The following is a 15198-nucleotide window of genomic DNA, read 5'->3' on the forward strand; positions in this document are numbered from 1 at the left end:
CATAAGAATTAGTAACAATCAAATTTTAGGATAGGGATAATGCATCCAAGTGCTGTTGCGAGAGCTGAGACTCCATTAAGCATGGATGATATTAGACACACTACTTGCCTTCTTCAGCCTCTGTGCCTCACTATATATCAATTCAACCTCAATATATCTGTCATTGGTATCGTAATTTTCTTTCATGTCTTTTCATGAATCTGAATGCCAGAGAACCTTGAAGCGATCAGCACAATATATTTATCATCAAATTGCCAACATTTTGGTATGTCCTTGCTGATGAATAGCAACTTCCAACTTCTTTTCATTTGTTAGCAGTGTGAAATTAACAGCACTGTCATCTAGATGTTGTCTGATTGCATCAGCCGCCTAATGATTCGGAGTAAGTATCAAGCAGACAATCTAGTAGTCTTAACACTTTGTAATAAAACCGATTGCTAGTATTAGTGGAGTAACCTTCTAGTGACGTGAAAACTTGGTTCTTGCTTGTAGATTGTAATAATCGCAAGTCGTTTATTGCCCAATCGAATTTCATACAAGGCACTGGGTGAGGAGTTGCTGATAAAATCTAATACTGTGGTGTTTGGCTGTACAGATGAATAAAAATATTACCGTTTACATAGACTTTCTGTGTTCTATGACATGTACTCACGGGTATTATTGTAGGATCTCTACATCATTACTCCTTTGATGATCGTTTGTTAACACATATTAGAAGCGTGACACAGGGTGCACTCATCGTCTTGAACATTTATTGAGCATCAAACCCGGGGTCCGAACGAAAACAGAATTTACGAGTCTTTCAGTTCTTTCTGTTCGATCTACATTTGGATTCCTCCAAAGACACACTGTCCACTATTCATTTCCTTATTCCATCCGTTTAAAGACAGTGTTCTATGACTACGAGCACGAATATGTCTACAACGGTGTGATAATTAACTACCTTGGAAAGGTATGTCCGTGTTCCGGTGCGCAGCACCCGAATGAATTTCTCCATCATTTTACCGTGTGACACAAGCTGCAAGTACCACGACCCAGCGTATGAAAACACAATATTAACCGTAGGGCAGACTGATCAGTTTCACTATGTTACAGAATAATAAATTTACTTGAGCGAACACCAGAAGTAAGATCAGAGAGAACTCTCGAGCAGTCCACGACCGAGTTTAAACTTTGCTTGCTGCCCATCAAGTAAACCTCCATGTATTAACGTAATTTTTGAAGCATAGTTCTGGATTTGAGACTTTAAGCCTGGTGTTCTTGTCAACAGAACCACCAGCGTGCATTAGTGCTTGATATTAGATGCAGCGCGTCGTTTATGAAGCGAATGCAACGACTATCTTTTTGAACTTGTGGCGCCTCCTGGATGCGCTGTTGGCAAACACTGGCTATTGGCTCCAATATGAGCTCGTCTTTATGTTGGACTGGCAAGCTACTCGATCCAACTGCCACGCTCCACAAACACACCAACAATCAAATTTTCGGTTTCCAGCAATCGGCGAACGTTGTGCAAGTAGTCGAAGTAATGATAGGGAGCACGTTATTGCTTCCAACTATTTGGTAAACTGCAAACCGTGGTTAATATGAATGTAATAATTGCAGAAAATATTATTGTCACAGGAATGATTGACCATGCGTGTTTATCTGTTCAAGGATGTCAATCCGAAAATTTTCGGGAAGGTAACGAAAATGATAAAGGAACTTCATAAAAAATGAAAGTATTTACCGAAAATTGTGAGTTTGCACGGAAGATGACATTTTTGATGCACTTGCTGACCACAGCCAGAATACTAGATTTCCATTTCCGAATTCTGGGGTTCCGAAATGTGTGTTTAGTATGTAAATAATCTCCTCAAGTAGAGCTTTCAGTGTTCAGTCAGAAAAAGTGCTTAACTCCATGGGAAATCCTGTTTATCAATTCCAGAGTATGGGTTAATATTATATCATAGGCGCGATTGGTATTCACCCGCTCTTGTTGCGTGCTCTCCGATTAATTGATGCTTCGTACGGGGACTCCAGATGGATGTTTCTGTAGATATTGCTAGTTACTGCAAATCTATCTATTTGATTTGCAATTAGAGAGAATCCCCCTTGATTCAACAGTTTTTATGGAAACTGATTGTCGAGCCTCCCTAAAGAGCTTTGACTTGGTTGGTGGTCTGCTCTTATTCAGCTTTGATTCCGAAAGTTCGTGCCCCTGTTCTGTTCGGTCGCCATTCCATAGCTGTCCATTTGGGTTTATTTTGAGGTTTCGTCAGTCCCTACAATTGGTTGGAGTGGAGAATTCCCAGATCCACCCTTCCAGTGCACTCAGTCTGACACGCTCATTTCTGAATTCACCCGCTAAGTGGTAAAGTTTCAGTAGCACTTTATTAGCTGTCGCCTATAGCGTGGAGTTTCCGCTGCCTGTCACGAACATCATATACTGATTTAGCACGCTAGTTTTCTGGAAAACTAAATTTTCCTGCTGAATGCTTCGTTGGTCATATTTTAAAAAATGTTTTCTGTTATTTGCCAGACTCCTCGACAGATCTAATAACTGAATAAACAGCATGTTGTTTTAGATATTTTCTAATCCCAAGCTGCCCAAGTGTTTCCAATCACGCATGTTGATATTTTAGATAGAAAAAGAGATTAGACCATGAATAAATGTCCCTCAGACGGAATCCACTGAAAGCACATAAGGAATTCGGGAAATGCAGACCATAGGCAGCAACTGAATTTTCAGAGAGAATATATCGAGGAGCATATTTTGGGAAAACAAAACACAACGCAATGCAGCTCTGAATGGACCTAAGGAACCGTATCCTCCCGTCAACCGGTCATGGGCTGATAATATCAGACAGGTAAGGAGGAACGGTCGATCCGATCATTCACCTATGATGCCACTTCGCCTGGTGACGAAATATTTCCAAGCTGATCACCATAAGCAAAGAACATTTGAACATCCTCCTGATCAACGATTAACAAACGGTGCATTTCTAGATCAGTTTTAGATAATAAAAAAACATAAAACTCCCCGGATATCCATGTTCGCCTCACCTTCATTTGACATTCTTCTTCTTGCCGAGTAAGCCACATAATGCGACGTTTTTGTCAACTGAATGATACCTGGGTAGGTGCATGCACCGATGTGCGAGACTGAGGAGATTTTGAGCACCATTCCAATGGCAACATGATCACACTGTCCAATGTGGAAACTGCCACAAATCACCTTCGTGCATTCAAAATCATATGAGCTACGATATACCTTGATACAATTATAAGCCCAAAGATGTCGGAATAATTGATTTTCCATTTCGACAATCCTGTGGCCATGCAAATATAGTCGAGTGAATGTTTTCTAAGCTACTGTTTATATCCAGTAGCGTGTACAAACAGATATTTCGACCTGGTTGTTCGCCATTCTTCCACTTCATGCGTGTTAAGTGCTCATCGGAAAAGCCATATAAGGCCTGCGCGGATAAACTGCTCAAAGATGGACACAGTCATAAGCTTGAGTCATAGAAAGAAAAGAACCTTGAAATTCCTGCATCGTGATAATCTAATGCTCGGTTATCCAAGGCGGATTACTTAAAGTCTGCTTCTGCAACGTGTGACGAAAATCATATTATTGGGGAATATTATTCACGATTTCTCAATCAGGCGGCACTTTCCTGTGCTTTGCTATGCCTGAGGACGCCACCCAATAAGCTGTTCTTGCAGACCACCTTAGCCGTCCTGTTCACTGACAGCGGTCTAGATGACTTCGTGTTCATCTATTTCACTGGCCACGGTGCTGATCACGTTAATTTTGGTAACCGCGGTTTTAACATGCAGCTTTTCCAGAAATTGAGAGGGGCATAGACAAACAGATGTTGGCGTATGTTTATCGGTAATTCTTTATGGGAGTGTTTTTTGGTTAAAAATGTCCTGCACGCCAACCAAAAATGGGAACCGACGGTGTTCGTATGTCTCTCGCCCTAGTTGCGTGGGCCTTTTCGAGATGTTTTAACGATAACGTCACATGGATTTTGTTTTATTAAGTTCAGGGTTGATCCATTAAGAATGCTGAGCAATCGAAAGCACGATAAGCAGCCAACCTGGTTGTATACGGTCACTCATGAGGCGTAGATTATACAAAGAAGGTTACGAAGAATGTAACTGCCGAACTCCTCCTGACAAGATCCAGAGGGAGGGATCGAATCTTTTGTAGTATGAAGAAGTTTTCGCATTTTATGTATGAGAAGGCAGTCTGTGACGAACAGCCAAGAAGCACAGTACAACTGTTTCTATCCTTATTAGGGTCATTGCGGTGTGTACAGTAGTTGCAAAATTTAGCCGTTCGGCCACGGGCGGTCAACTAACAGCCTGATTTATCCACATTTAATCAGGATAAAACGTTACCCATTCTTCAATTAAGGGCTCCACACAACTGGCGATTTACTCCTGGTGTGACAGTCTTCCGAAATCAAAATTCATTCGTCATGTGAACTATTGTCCTATCTGAACTACATACAGTTACTTGGTAGTACGATAACGTTTGGATTTTTTCGGTTCATTGGAAATCCCCATAAATCTCCGTCTAATGCGATTACGGCTAGAATTTTCCCTATAAATTGGTCTGAATTAAAGGACGGTATTTCACTTCTCAATGACCAGCACAAGACCTATGTAATTTCTTATATCAAAGATACATTCACCCAAACATGAAGGTCTGCTTACTGAGAGTATTCAGGTGACTTTCGATCGTTGTAATCATTTTGATTATGCAGTAAAACCTACTCAAGTCCATCACAGCGGATCGCATATGGAAATGTGACATTTGGTTAATAAAGGCTGTGGAATGGGACGGCCGAAATCATCTGGAAATCAGTCCTTCAAATTGGCCATTCACTATTCCGGTCTTGTGACTGCAAGCTCGTTCACTCTAACATTGGTTCTAGTGGCCCTCTCTAAAAAGGGTTAACATCACTACAGAGGACATGGTGGCACTCATATTCCAGGGCACCGAAAGACAATAAACAGGGTGTTCAGGTATAACTTCAGGAGAATGGAGCGAAACGCATTCATACTTTGTCTTTCATATGATCCTGGTGGATCCCATTCCAAAAAATATTAATCGTTCAGCTAAGCACCATTCAGAGCCTAGTTACCATTGCACCCAGAGGAAGCACTATGGCTGGGGCTAAGCTGCNAGACAAGAATAATTGGAATGCCGAGGTTGGTTTGCAACCCTTAACCTTTTGGTCCGTAATTCCACGCTATAATCAACGATTTACCTCAAGCTCAGGAGATTTTTTCCTTTCCTGTGACAGCTCAATGCCGCAGAGTTCAACGATCGTCTCATCATCTACCTGCATACAAGGTATAAGTACTATAAGTACTATAAGTACAAGGAAATGGTGCTTTACATGGGTGCTTGCTTCTCTGGCTCTAACTTCCAGGACTTTTCTCCTTTAGATGTGGGAAGTAAGAAGAGTATTTTTTAATAACACTCCTGTGACTCTTGTGAAATATCATCCAGAATGCCCTTCACATATGGTTGATAAAGCGGACCGGCAGAGTGAAGTTTCAACCCTGGCTTGTTCTGGTTCTTTTCGGGATCCTTGTTTGTAGATAACGCTTGGCTTTATGCTAGAGACGTTTAGCCTGGGATTGCATAGAATTCAGGCTTCATCGATCAACATAACTTTTGCTGTTGAACTAGTTTCAATGGAGGAAATCACTGTAATACCGGTAAAACACGTGTGTTATTTTCGTGGTCTCTTATGAGGCGTTTTACGATTACACAGATGACATATTACATATTTACACACTGATTAAATTCTGGCGGGCTGATCTAACCGAATCCAGCTGAATGTCTCGTTTACAAGGTTGTTCGGCAAGTTCAGTCCAGTCTGGTTTCAAGTAACTAAGTTTTGAGGCAAACTAGAGAACTGCCGCTACCTCTGTAGCCGCAAGAATCGTGAAAACCATCGTGTGATGTCAAAGCGTTTTCAGCGATCCTCTGAGTTCTAGACTTCTTACAGCTTCGCGATCTCCGTGAGTCACATTGTCATTATTTCAAAATTTTTGACATTGATCTATTCGTTCTGTTGTCTAAAACCCCCCAAAACTGCAGTCTATATGACAAAGACAATGGGAAAAGCTATGCTGCTTTTTGTAAGGACAAGCGCATTGGCGTTTGTCTAGCGACTGAATACTCGTATGCTTGGATGTCACATTCGCAATACGTGAGTTTTATCAAAACAGTTGCAGATAAGCCTGTGAGTTTTGGATGGGTAATCCGGTGAATGTCAGCAAGCAGCGGTAGTCCACTCGATTTTCCAAACTACCTATTTGTGCTTTTAAATGAGTTAGCCATACTACCCCAATAAATGTAGATCTTGGGGTGTCAGTGTTGGCTGGTGTTTTTTGGAGTCAGCATATGCTACTGGCACTCAGTCCGAAGTTTTGTTCTGGCTTCTAGACTACTTGTCCACGCGCAGTGGAGATGTTTGCTGCTCAAAATCTCCTCAGTCTCGCACATCGGTGCATGCACCTACCCAGGTATCATTCAGTTGACAAAAACGTCGCATTATGTGGCTTACTCGGCAACATAATATTTGACGTTCTGCCAACGTGAACTTGTCCCATCATCCAAACCATCAACATCAGAATACACGTAGTACAACAAAGTAGTATATTTCATTTATAATTCATTTTTACTTGTATGGAGCTGGTCAAACGTTTCCTTTTTGCTGGTGGATTTTCCCGCACTAATACTCTCAGATAGCGTCGCAATCCTTGTGACACTTTTGATACATGTTTTATAGATATTTCAGCCTGCAACTGACTAGTCCCCACCACTAACACCGACACTGCCATGACCAATTCAGCAATCACGACAGCCGGAGGGCCGCAACATAAGAAAATCATTTTTAGATGTCCAAAATTTCACCCTAACCTCCTGATCAGATTCACCTCTATTCTTTCGGAGCGGTGAGAACGAGGCTATCATAAATCTGGATGCAATTGGCGTAACGCGACCCCTAGGACGGGGTCGACCCGATTCCCACTGTGACCGGTCAAAGACGCTGCAATGTATGCTTTTGAATAGATGTTAGCTGAGTTTCGTTATCATTCTCGATTTGCATCGTTAGAGTGAGTGTCAGTAGCTAAAGGCGCATCGGAATAGTTGTGGTAGGCCAGCAATAACTCCTTTCCTCGTCTACTTGGTTTATTTTTTAATTAAGCTTCAGATGAATTTGAATCCACGTTGGAAAGCGTCAATGTTGGACACGGATGCTGACAGTAATGAGATGATGGTGATGATGATGATGATAGTAATTGCCCTAAAACTTAAAATCCCTAACAAGTATATGTGCATAGCGTCCTGGCACAGCGAAGTACTCTGTGATTCATCAGCAGTAAATGCGTTCCATACATCTGTTGTATTAGCTCTGGTGATGGTTTTACTAACGACGTTGTCTGGGCCATGTATTACGCGCGCAGAATGTTATGCGCGCAGAAGTACCTAAAAACGACACTGGAGCAACAGTACCAACGACAGACTCTAGTGATGCTAACATTGATAATGATGATGTCGGAGGGCCACTCGAACGTGTTTGCTCCAATGAATCTGTCGAAACGAATCACAAAACACATTGTGCAGCATATACGGGTGAATAGACGTTCACTCGGATGTCGCTTTATCGCCATTTGAGTCTTCCTAGTTTCTTGCATACCCTGCCTAATACCGAAAAACTAGCATTCAAATATTGCCCTGGCAGACGATAAAACTCTAAAAAAATTCATCCAAAATTGCAAGCCAAGTTGACTGGTCCATGCGTTACGCATGTCCACTCACTGGCTACCGAGTGGAAGGTCGGATTCCGTGCCCAGTTCGGATTGTCATAAACCTGGAGGTGGAAGGAGGCAATTGTGGATTCAATGAAAATTTTGTGAAACATGTATTAAGCGGTGTGTTGATCAATGGTTTCTCAGTAGTATATGTACTTCCCAACTCGGGTGTCTTAACTCTGGTGGTTTCACTGGTTTCGCCTACACAGAATCTATCTCGAAATTGCATAAGCTGATCCGCATGCTTCACCTAGCCTCCAGTTGTTCCTATGTTTCTTCCACGCGTAGAAGGACATCAACAACCTAACACCAGATCAAGAGTACGAGGAGGAGAAAAAGAGGGCAAAATATAGTCACGTGACGAAGTACGATGATATGGTGAGTGAAAATTGTCACGGAGATATTCGGTCGAGTTACTTGTGGAAATCCAAACTGTTATGAAAATGAGTGTATTTGTCCAGTGGACATTTGTATTTCGTTATTCTTGAAAGTTGGCGTTGAAGTTTTTGAATAGCTGATTGGGGAATTCGGGTTGCATGGACGGAGGTCAGCAAGGCAGCTTGTCCGAGCATCCAGATATGCAAGCTTAGCAAATGTCATTTTTGTGTAACCAGGTATTGGCACTGGGAACCTTGAGCTCTATATCTTTCCGTGCTATGGAACAGAGAAATATCAAATCTAAAAGAATCATCCACAAGTAACTCGGAGTAAGGTAAGTTTTACTCTGTGAGTGAAGCTTCCTTCTGGGAAATTAACACTCGAGAACCCGGTGAATACGAGGCCACGTGATGTGTTTTTGCGCGATTGAACGATGGGTGACGCTGTGTGCCATCTAAGTGGAAGATAATCACACTGCTCATGAATCCATTGTGTTTGAACAGCCAAGGATTCAAGCATTGTTCGGAAGGTTGACGGTCCGTCATCGCATACTGGAGTGACGTACGTACTGCTTCTGGCTCCCAATAAAGATTGAACAGCTACAAAATGCCTCCTGGTTTTACAGCCTAGATAGGCTTCACGTATACGATAACATATATATTCAAATGAGAAAGTTCTGCTTGACACACATCACGAAGTTACACAATAAGACAGGTAAAAAACAATCGATACAAGCACGCCACGGACAGGCTGTGATGCGATCAAAGTTTGAAGTGTACTACCTGACGAGGTTTTAGCGCACAATGTAACTCAGTTAAACGATTCGGTCAAGTTTTCAGGAACCATAGCATTTCTATGTACACATAAGTGATGAAGGACTTATTTGTACTTCGTAGCGAATAGTTTGTAGTTACAAGACTTGATCTGATCACACAAAGCGATGCTATGAATTTGTTCAATTTTCAGTCCCAGTAGGTTGAAAGGCATGGTCTGAACATCCAATCAATGCATGCAACTTCTAGAAGCCGGTACGCGCACTGGTGAGTAGCACCACGGCAGCATTCGAGAAGCACATGAACACTCGGACACTGCCCCTCTGTCTGATCCGTAGAAATTTAGTCAATATAATTTTGAGCAAACTTAGATGGTAATGCTACCGCTCCGGTGGACATCAGTTCGTTCTCAAATGACGGTTTTTTGCTTCATGAGATCCTTCAAAAAGAGCAATTGAGCGGGAGAGTGTAGAATTACGTTGGAAGGCCAGGTAAGTTCTTTCTTGTATGGAATAGGATACTTAGTTGGTAATGCACTTATTGTTTACTTATTGCTTATCGCTTATTGTTTATTTCAGGGTATAGGATGTCGCCCAGTTGGAAAATTCAAAGGTCCTTATGATCTACTGATATACGTGAATTATAAGGCAATAGAACTATAAGGTCAGCGCGATATTTGATATTTTGAATTGTCAATTGGATCAGTCATTTTGAACGCCATTATATGTTTAAGACACTAGGTGACCATTTCCCATTCCGATGACAGGTGGTTTTTTCACAAATCACCTCAGTGGCATAAACGCCCAACATCCCAGTCGAATTCGACGCAGACTGGTTAATTTCAGGACTGGCTCAGTTACAAGGTTTAAAAGATTTTGTGATGGAAATCAAGGTTGATACAACCAACATGGTTCATCTGAGATGCCTCTCCATATGTTTTGTTCTAAATGTATAAAGCCAGTGACGGGTGATATTTATCTCGACTACAGCAGTTGATGGCCCTGTTATAGATCCTCGGATTCGTGGAACCACAGGGAAAAATAGGAAACTTGTGCGTGGTTTCACGCGCGTTCGCACTTGTCGCTCGAAGTGTTTTTGGGCGGCGACACTGAAGTAGCTGATCAACGAGAAACTGCACCAGAATGATGTTCTCTCAGCTAGAAGGTTTGGCGGTTTTCAAGGGTCCTGACAGAAATAATCAGCTGGAATACTTCAGGCGCCATCTAAATCTGCAAAGTGAGTGCTGTTTCCTCCACCAGGTGGTTGGTGTGTTCATGGCGTAAAACTACGCATGAGATTTGAGGCCACGTTTCAGATATTCAACGCAATTCATGAAATGTTTCGTGATGTTGCATTTACCCCTACATAGTATGCAGAGGGATGAATGGCGGCGGTAATTTACGTTTACCTGTTACCCTGGGAACCTCAGCTAGCAGAGAGAGCTTCGGCTAACAGTAAATGATGCCCACTTCCTTTCTTCGTTCCAGCCGAGTGCTGAAGATAGAAAACCATCTTCGCGGGCTCATTTGTTCTCAATATCACGAAACCGGATGGGATGGAGGCCACAACAGTGGAGAAACATGATACCGCTCTGCGGAAACTATAACGTGCGCTTCAGGTTTGTAGTTTTTTTCTAGACCAACTAATAACCCGAAATTAACTGAAGCGGGATAAATGCTCATATCAGGTACGAATCGATATGTTGCCGGTTTGATGTACGAAACGTCTTTTAAAAACTATATAAATCCTCCCGCAACTATTCTTCTTGCTATTTTTAGCTTGGCCACACCGTCAAGGAAAGATTTTGCGACATCGTTATGGATGTGACGACCCACCATGAGCTAACTGTAAACGAGTTGTCCTCGAGGGATGAGCTCACGTGTTTCAAGCCAGTTTTGGATTAATTCAAGACGCAGTGCTCCTCAATTATTCAGGTGAGTGGAACTCGTGCTGCACGTAAACAAACGTGGAAAACTATGCATAAATTATTAGACAATCAAATTACTCTTGGTTTTCAAGCCCGATATAACAGAGATGACTTATGGAAAATGAAGTGATGGGTTTAGTAAAGATCAGCTAATTTGAGTTCAGGTCACTTCTGTTCAGTTATGTTCAGTTTATTTCAGTTCACTATAGTTTGGTTTAGTTTAGTTTAGCTTAGCATAGTTTAGTTTAGTTCAGTTTACTTTAGCTTAGTTTAGTTTAGTTTAATTTAGTTTAGTTTATTTTAGTTTAGTTTAGAGTAGTTCAGTTTGGTTTAGATTATATTAGTTTAGTTTAGTTTAGCTTAGTTTAGTTTAGTTTGTTTAGCTTAGTTTAGTTTAGTTTAGTTTAGTTTAGCTTAGTTCAGTTCAGGTAATTTAAATTTAGTTCAGTTCAATTTAGTTACGTTTGGTTCAGTTCAGTTCAGTACAGTTCACTTCACTTGACTTCAGTTCAGTTTCGTTTGGCTTAGTTCAATTCAGTTTAGTTAAGTTTAGAGGAGTCCAAGTAGGCTAAGTTCAATTTAGTTTAGTTCCATTCAATTCAGTTCAGTTCAGTTTAGTTCAGTTTCCTTTAGTTCAGTACAGTTCAGTACAGTTTAGTTCAGTTCCATTCAGTTCAGTTCAGTTCAGTTCAGTTTAGTTCAGTTCATTTCAGCTCACTTTAGTTCAGTTCATATCAGTTCAGTTTATTTCAGTTCACTTGAGCGCAGTTCAGTTTAATTCAGTTCAGTTTAGGTTAGTTTAGTTTTGAGGAGATCATTAAAGCTCAGTTCAGTTTAGTTTAGTTCCGTTCAATACAGTTCAGTTCAGTTCAATTTAGTTCAGTTCAGTTCGGTTCAGTTCGGTTTAGTTAAGTTCAGTTCAGTTCAGTTCTGTTCAGTTTCATTTGGTTCAGTTCAGTTCATTTTCATTTGGTTCAGTTCAGTTCAGTTCAGTTCAGTTCAATTCAGTTCAGCTTAATTCAGTTCACTCCACTTTATTTCAGTTTAATTCAGTTTATTTCAGTTTAGTTTATTTTGAAGGAGTTCATTAAGCGCAGTTCAGTTTATTTTTTTCTGTTCAATTCAGTCCAGTTTAGTTTAGTTCATTCCAGCTCAGTTCAGGTTCATTTATTTCAATTCAGTTCAGTTCCCTTTAGTTCAGTTGAGTTCAGTTCAGTTCAGTTCAGTTCAGTTCAGTTCAGTTCAGTTCAGCTCAGCTCATTTCTGGTCAGTGCAGTTGACTTCAATTTAATTCAGCGTGGTTCTATTCAATTCGTGTCAGTTTTTCAGATCATCTGACTGACCCTACTGACCGGCGTGCATTGGTAAATCCGGCGGCGACTGAATCCCATCTGAAATCACCCGTATACCCTACAACTTAATAGATTTAGATCGGAAGTAACCAGGAACAGTGGCGAAGAGGCGCCCCTTCATTTTCGAATGATCCGTGTTCAGCATCACTAAGGAATGTAATGAGGCAACATTTGGTTAGCCATTCTGGCTAAAATTATGAGTAATATTATTATTCAAATCTCACAATTTCAAGAGACATTTACCGCACAAATCGACGTCCAAACGCAGGTGCGCTGAATCAGTAGCAGCGTGCGCGTCTCAATTTCACTGTTTTAAAGACCACTTCGAATGTCTGTTGATTTATCCGTGATTAACCAGTACACCGTGATACAAATCTCGTTTTTTTAATCCATGGGAGCAGCCACTTTCCGAAAAATGTCGTTCGATTCCATCCGCAAGAGTTTCCTTCAAAGGACACGGATGCTAATTGCATCGTCGGACTCACTCGGGTCCGACCGTCTGAAATGACGGTATGGTGCTCCTATGCACCGGTCTTCGGGGAGGAGTTAATCCGCAAGTTTTTTAGTACTCATAACTGATCAAACACAAACACGCAGCAACAAGCTTCATCGATGTTTTTATCCGACCAAAAAGCATACTAGACCAGTGTTGATTCCAACCATTTTCCAATATCCGCAGTAGCGGCAACGCAGCATTGCTCATCATCTCTGATAGTGAAGCTTTACTAATGAGGTGTAACATCTGCCTTTTTCAAACGATCGAGGGCTTATTAAACACACCTGCTCTTGGTTAGTTGATATCCACTCTCCACATACTTAGCAATCGATCGCGTGAATGGATGATTACTCATTGTCGAATCACATGTTACAGTTGTTCAGCGTACACAGTTTACCTTCAGTTGATTGCTCACCGGAGATCCCTCGGATCTCCAAACGCACTTGACTTACAGTTCAATTTACAGTTCAATAATAAAACTACGGACCACCATTGTCACACAAAAACAAGTAGGAACATGCGGGAACCGAATGTATGCTTTCCTTTGTGTGGGCATTTTGGAACTCTCAAAAATCGATTCTGTACAGATGGAGTCCATTCGAACGCAGAGACATCCCCCTTGTTCGTCTGATTTCATACAGCATAATCTGATGACGGAGGATGGTCAATCGAAAGGAACCCGTGTACAGTTAACTAACTCATATACCTTCGGTGGGTTATCAACAAGCCGAGTTGTCTAATTGCTTTCAAATATACTCAAAACCGTCCCGACCGGTTTCGCATCCTCCACATTTACGGTGGATAACAGTTGCAACCAGAATCATGGACGTTCGTCACCATTTCAAGCACCTCATAATGAGCAGCATAAACTAGACTACTCAGATGGTTAAGACAGCTCGCGACCAGTTTTGGTTTTATTCGGACTCATCATGTGGGCCAATTCCCGGGTTTCCATCAACTTTGTGTTCAGTTGTGTATTCAGTTGAAGCAAACCATCAGTGGCGGGATTCAAGCGGATTCATTTGTATCTCCTGTCAAAGGCAAATTCGCATGCAATTGGGAGCATTTGTAAAAATCATTCTCATTTGGGTTCACGTAGAACCTGAGGTTGACAGAATCTCGGGTATTGCGACTGATGAGCCCCGATTCAAGCGGATTCATTTGTATCTCCTGTCAAAGGCAAATTCGCATGCAATTGGGAGCATTTGTAAAAATCATTCTCATTTGGGTTCACGTAGAACCTGAGGTTGACAGAATCTCGGGTATTGCGACTACCTGATGAGCCCCAAGCGGGCAAAGACGGTCAACTTAGTGCTACGTGTTTCGTTTCAGGGTTCACGGAGCTTCACTCATCTTATACCTACCCGAAAACTTTCGCGTGTTCCCAGTTACAATCCAAGGAGATTATATCAGAACGCTTCGAAATGCCCAAAATTCAGATATGCCGATACTCACCAACACGTCACATGTATACGTTTTAGATTCGCCGGCCCACAGTTAACTCTAACTTTAGTGTACTTCACAGACAATCTTAGCCTCTGTTTGGTATAATGACCACATTTTCTCGAGAATGGTAATTTTGGTTGGTGGTTGTTGAGGTGAATGTTGTGTGAACAAATTGCCGATTGATTAAAGGCAGTCTTAGTCATTAGTGCACTCTTGAGATGGACATGTATGATCCTCCGTCCGTCGCATCCGCGGTGGATCTTTCGTTTACACGCCTAGACTGACTTCGTCGCTGAGATTCTGCTGTCTATCTCTCTTCAGGTCTTCGAGTTAGCTCAGCAAACAGCTCATCTAATGGAGCTGTGCAAAGCCGGGTACGATGCCGGAACTCTCATTGAGTGTGTCCACGACGTCTGTTCCTAACGAGCACGTATTCTGCTGTGTGATTTCACCAAAATAAAATGAATTGCAATTGGCCCCTATCGTGTTCTGCTACCGTTACAAATTACGTTGTATTTTCCATCAAAATAGCTGTCCAGAATCGTTGGGTGCGAAGTAATTCAGCCCAAACCGTCGGCAGTCTAAAGCCTTGTAGACTCAACAAGACGCTTTCACTAATGTGACGTACCATCAGATTTACAGAACACAATGAAAATGGTTCAGTCAATCGACACAGGTAGAGCAGCTGTGTGTCCATCTGCCGACCCAAACGCACTACTCAAGTTACAGTTTTTCTCTGCAATATTCTTCACTCCATTTTCAGCCATTTTCACTGTGGCCGGACCAGAGATGTTTTGTCAAACTTATCGTCACCGAACTTGAATGAGTTCTCATACAATCCCATGCAACCTCATTGAATTTTTAGTTGAAGCCTTTGAAACGGTTTCTGTTATTCTAACAATCAGGCAGGCACGAAGTTGATTGGAATAGTCTGATTGTGCAGTTGTACTCTTGAGAGCCTGGCAAGCTGATCTTGTAGTGTTATATTCATCAATTTTTCCC

The sequence above is a fragment of the Opisthorchis viverrini genome (assembly GCF_000715545.1).
Source record: "Opisthorchis viverrini unplaced genomic scaffold opera_v5_401, whole genome shotgun sequence".
Taxonomy (NCBI): Eukaryota; Metazoa; Platyhelminthes; class Trematoda; order Opisthorchiida; family Opisthorchiidae; genus Opisthorchis; species Opisthorchis viverrini.